Genomic DNA, 6,000 nt, shown 5'->3' with positions numbered 1-6,000 from the left:
GTCTCACCAATTACCTCCCCCTTCATAGTCGACCGTTCCAGTCCGTAACATCCCCCAAGTTTTGGAGTCAATTGAGCTATCACAGGGGATCTCACCTCACCGTCACTTGAATTCGATTCAGCCTGCTCGTCTGAAGATTCCCCCTTTTCACAGTGTCTTCCATTCCTGCTGCTCCAGGATGCATTTTCTTGGTGCTTCTCTTCTTCTTCTTATCAGTGGAAGTACTTTTCGCCTTACACGCTTTAGCAAAGTGGCTGAGTTTCCCACAATAGCTGCAGATAGCAAATCGAGCCAGACACTTCTGTCTGGGGTGCCAGCTCACAGAAGTAGCATTTTTCAGGAGTTTGCCTTTTTCTTTCCTTCGGGGTTCCAGGACTCCTGGATGTTTCCTTTTCGGTTTCTAGCATTTTACTGGACCGCGTGGCACTTCTCAGTGTTTTGGCTAGAGTGACTGCCCGGTCGTAGGTTAAGGGCTCCGTCTTCAGCAGCCTCTGTCGGATATAACTGGAGTCAATCCCATTGACTAAAGCATCCAGCTTCAAGGCATTGTGGTGTTGTTGCACATTGACTGCCCTGACATCACATTCATTTGCCAGTGAGTCGAGAGCCAGTGCATAGGCAGCATCACTTTCCCCGGGTTTCTGGCGTCTAGTCAGCAACTGGTGTTGAGCAAGCACCACATTCCATGGCACTGCATAGTAAGCAGACAGACATTCCCGGGTTAGAGCCAGAGTGGTAGCTCCTTGCGTTACTGCGAAAGGGATCTCACCCAGCAGAGAGTTCAGGTGGCCCCATTGTATCGCCTCATCGACCACGTTGTTTCGAGTCATGTAGTAATCAAAACAAGCAATCCAGTGGCTGAAAATTTCTCTGGCCCTCTGGGTAGACTGGGTCGATTATCAGCCGCTCTGGCCTGAGGGCTGCATCCATTTCTGCTAATAAAATTGAAGTGCTAGTTGATGAAGTAGACAAAGATGATGTGGTCAAACAATAATCATGGCTTTTATTAGCAGAAACTCATGGTACAATAATGAAAGACAATAGATGCATATACAGTTATATCCAAAGGGAGTGTCCTTAACAGTAGAGAATAATGCACACCCAATGTTAGTACAGCAAGGCTTGCCAGAGGGGGGAGACAGGCAGCTTGGCAGACATTCACCACACCCACATACTACCTTAAGCAATCCCTTACTAATCACAGAGCACTGATGGCCTAGGGAATACTTAAAGTGGTATGTGAGTGGAAAGGAAAAGGTTGAAAACCACTGCTCTGGACTGCTGCAAGTCAGTCTGGAATTGATTCAGTTCCCTCATCCTCTGTTTTGCTCTCCGAGTACCTTTGATGATAAAGAACCTCTTGATGTTCTTTTTGGTCACTTCCTACCAGTTCAATGGGGAATTAAATAAGGGTTCCACATCTCTCCAACCATCGAACTCCTCCTTTAGTTCTTCTATGTTCTCTGTGGTCAGCAGCTTCACGATCATCCTCCACATTTCCCTGTCTGCCTTTTGGTTCTCCTGTAGGTGAAAGAAGGTGCATAAGAGGCAATGGTCAGAGAAGATCATCAGCGTGATGTTGGTGGTTATGACCATGACAGGCTTCAACACAAAGAAGAAGTCTATCGAGATTGGGTTGGGCCGTCCGATCTTGACTAGGTGGAAGGTTGATGAAGGTGTTTTACAGCTGTGCATTCCCTTAATTATCTCCATCAGGAGTATGGAGCAACAGTCCAGTCATCTATCAGCACCGCTGGACCAACTAGTCTGGCGTTGGCACTGCCACATCATCCAGTCTGCTGTCACCACCACCAAGTCATCAACCGCATCAATAATGCAGTTGAAGTCACCAGCCAGAACGACCGGCCGGCATTTTGCCAGCAAAGGTGGGAGCTGCCGGACACCGGTCAGCCTCTTGATCTGCATGAGCAATGCGTACATATTTCTTCCCCAAAATAGTCTTTATTCATAGTAAATTATTTACAAAATAGAAATCTTTTCACATCCTTGGTGTCATATACAAACAAAAATGTACATGGTTAGATTTGTTATCTATTTACACCATTGCCACCACAGTGACCCCTTGTTGTTACTCCCCCCTCTATTCTTTGAGGGTTTCCCCATCAGTCTCAACCCCTTAATGCCCAGTCACAGAAGGATTCTATACTGTGGTCCTTCCCCACAGTGCCCTTGTGTTGGCTGCACTAAGGTTCAGTACATCCCTCAGCTCGTACTCCTGTAGCTTGGAATGTGTCAGTCAGCAGCATTCCTACACTGACATCTCTGTATGCTGAAAGACCAATAGGTTTCAGGCAGACCAAAGGGTTTCTTTCACTGAGCTGATGGTCTTCCAGCAGTTCTGGGTGTCTGACTCTGTGTGCATTTCTGTCATATTGCTGCTGGGGATAAACCATGACAAGGACCCTTATATATTTCTCCATACACTCTTACTGAATCTGTATTCATCAAAGAGGTGGGGAACTGTCTCCACTCCACTGCAGTCATCTCAGGGACAACATGCATTATGGGTGATGTTCTGGTTGAGCAGGAAGGATCTGACAGCAGGGCTCCTCTCACCGCCAGCCAGAACAAGTCCTGGCGCTTGTTTGTGAGCACTGACGATGAGGCACTCCGCCAGTCTGCTCAGGGAACAACCCCACAGTATCGATTAAGTCCTCATCTCTCAGGTCAAACTCTTTCTGGTTGTCAGATCTGACTGAAGGGGATGGCAGACTGGTCAGACCACTTACTGAAGAGCATTACCTCGCTCTTCTTCTCATTTACCCTGTCGCCTGATGCAGACTCCTCATGTCTGCAGATGCTAATCAGTTTGTGGACCGATCGTGGGACAGAAAACGGCAACATGTACAGGGAAGTTTTGACTGGAGTGCCTCCACTTCCAGGCAATGTCACTTCTCTGATGCCTTCCTTCTTTCTAATGTATTCAGCAAAGGGTTCTTTGAAGCATGCCAACAAAACAGGAGACAGTGGGCAACCCTGCCTGACTCCATACTTGATGGGAAAGCCAACTGTTTCCCTCTCATTGATTTGGACTGCACTATGGATGTCTGTGTGGATCAGCTTTGGATTCCTTCCTTAAAGCCCATTTTGGAGAGCACATCCATCATATACATGTGTGATATCCGGTCAAAAGCCTTCTCCTAGTGTAAGCTGACCAAGTAGGTGTATATCACCCTGTCCTGCATGGAGATGATGGTATCTCTGAGAAGTCTGAGGCAGTCAGGGATTTTCCTGGCTGGAACCATACAGGTTTGGTCTGGGTGGATCACATGTCCAACAGCAGACTTGACTCGATTTGCAATGGTTTTGGACAGTATTTTGTAGACAATGTTAAACAATGATATGGCCGGAGACTTTCTATGAAAGAATCATAAAAGTGAAAGGTGATTGGACTGAAACTAAAGTGACCCAATTCCTGTTTGGTTACAAAATTACACTGTTATTGCATGGAAAATGGATTCACCATACCCAGAATGAAAGAACTTTAGAGAAATAGAAGCAGGAGTAGGCCATCTGGCCTGTCAAGCCTCTTCCAAACTTAAACATGACATGACAGCAGAGAGCCATTGAAGTAAAGTGGGTGGGTTAGGATCCTTCCATTTAAGTAATATGGCTTTTCTAACCAATATTATGGAATGTGGAAAAGGCAATTATTTGCTGTTGAGAGACAGTCTCCACTGGTACAATTCCAAAGATAGCTGTTAATATATTTGGTTGTAATTCTAATCCTAGAGGTTTTGTTAAGGTTTTGAAGATACCTTTCCAGAAATGATCTAGTTTTGAACATGACCAGAGCATATGAGTTAAAGTTGGCTACCTCAACTTTGCACCTATCACAAGCAGGGTTTACATTGGGAAAAATATGGGCCAACTTACCTTTAGACATATGTTCCTGATGTACCACCTTGAACTGAATCAAGGAATGATGGGCAAAAATTATTATAGTATTTACTAGTCAAAAAATATGATCCCATTGATTGTCCGGAAGTAATTCTTGGAATTCCAATTCCCAAGCACCTTTAATTTTATCATTGGATATCGGTTGCAAGTTAAGTAACATATTATATATTGCAGCTATTAACCCTTTTTGAAGTGGATACACCTGAAAAAGGGTGTCTATCATATTAGATGGGTAAGCAAAAGTATAATTTGGAAGTAATGTATGCACAAAGGTATTTGCAAATATCTAAAAAATTGTGCCTTGCTCAAATCATATTTGTCTGCTAACTGATTGAAAGACATTAAGCAGTCTGCTGCAAATAGGTCTGAAAAGGTTATTACTCCTTTCGTTTTCCATATTGATCCTTACAGATCAATCAATGATTCTTTAAAAAAGAAATTAAGATGTATTTTACTAGATAAAACAAAATTATTAAACCCATTAATAATTACAAAACGGGAACCAAATCCTTATTTTCTGCTTAAGAACTGGGTTAAGATCTCATTTATTAATTTTGATAACACAAAGGGTAAAGGAGCTCCCAGCAATGAGGCTAATGAGTACCCCCTACCTGAATTCCTCTCCAAATCTACTCTTAAAGGACATTCATATACATCTGAATAATAAATTCAAAAGGTAATCTATCGGATATTAATAGCCAATAATAAGATCTAAAATTAGGGAGAGCCATTCCTCCGACCTTCTTTTGTTTCTGCAATAAAGGTTTGCTCAATCGAGGATTTTTATTATTCCAAATGTAAGAAGATATCTTAGAGTCTACCTTGTCAAAAAATATTTTAGGGATGAAGGAAGTAATACGACAAACTAATGATAGCGCCATTGGAGACCATCTGGAAAGCGTTTGTTTCGTATATTCTATCAGGAAGAGATCATTATATTTATACAGATACTTAAAATTTCTTGTAATTCTAATACCCAAATAAGTAAATTGGTTCTTAACCACTTTAAAGAGTATTTGATCATATAAATACTCCTGATTATTAATAGGAAAAAGTTCACTTTATAAAGATTTAATTTGTATCCTGAAAAAATACCAAATTCAGAAAGTAGGAAAGCATAAAAGGAATAGATTTCTTAGGGTCAGAAATATAAAGTAATAAATCATCCACATATCATGAAACCGGGTATATCATATCACCCCTCTTGATACTTTGAATGTTATTGGAGACTCAAAGGGCAATAGCTAAAGGCTCCAGAGCCAAATTAAATAGCAACAGACTTAGAGGGCAACCCTGCTGAGTGCCCCTAAACAGCCTAAAATAAAGAGACTGTGGTGGCGCACATCTCTGTGAGCGAACCAGCCCTGTTTGTACTGCCGCGCTAGCGGGGCAGCTGCAGAAGATGGTGCTGTCAGGGCTTACGCCTCTGCTCGCACTCCGGCCCACATGATGACGTCACCATTGTACGGGGCGGAACTCCTGTTGGCTTTAAAGGGGCGCGCGCAAAATTCAAATAAACAGTTCTACTGGAAACTCCACCACGTCTAGTGGTGTTTTCTGTGTGTAGCAGCTACTACATTGGTGATCCCAACGAGCCCAGATGATATCTGGTCTCCAAACAGGGACTCTTCGGCAATCAGCTCCATCTCTGTGAAGCTCCCTCCCTTCTGGACCCACCAGCCCTGCAAATGGTTCGGGAAGGCGAAGGCACAGTTTCGACTCCGGCAGATCACCTCGGATTCCACCATGTTCTACCACATGGTGAGTGTCCTTGATGAGGAAACAGTGGCCAGAGTGGATGACCTGATCCACGATCCTCCCGAGGAGGGCAAGTACATCACCCTCAAATCCTTTCTCCTCAGCACCTTTGGGCTCTCCTGTCAGCAGCACATGGCCAGGCTGATGGACCTCGATGGCCTGGGGGACAGAGTCCAGTCCGCGTTGATGGATGAGATGCTTGCACTGGCAGAGGGTTACAAGCCCTGCCTGATGTTTGACCAAGCCTTCCTCGAACAAATGCTGGAGGACATCCATCTCCTGATAGTGGACAAGGACTTCTCAGACCCCAGGAAGGTCGCA

The 6,000-nt window shown here is 44.0% G+C and overlaps 1 long non-coding RNA gene across 1 annotated transcript in view; it reads right to left on the bottom strand.

Annotated features, from left to right (window-relative positions):
* Positions 1-988: 988 nt before the first annotated feature.
* LOC138760818 (uncharacterized) overlaps positions 989-6,000 on the bottom strand; it is a 121,775-nt gene continuing 116,763 nt past the window's right edge. Inside the window, exon 4 of the long non-coding RNA XR_011355890.1 lies at positions 989-1,521. This is a non-coding gene — a long non-coding RNA (uncharacterized lncRNA). The remainder of the gene's footprint in view (positions 1,522-6,000) is intronic.

This window comes from Narcine bancroftii, chromosome 4, assembly GCF_036971445.1.
Source record: "Narcine bancroftii isolate sNarBan1 chromosome 4, sNarBan1.hap1, whole genome shotgun sequence".
NCBI classification, from domain to species: Eukaryota; Metazoa; Chordata; class Chondrichthyes; order Torpediniformes; family Narcinidae; genus Narcine; species Narcine bancroftii.
Note: the sequence above shows the minus strand (reverse complement) of the source record. Positions and strands in the feature narration are given on the sequence as shown.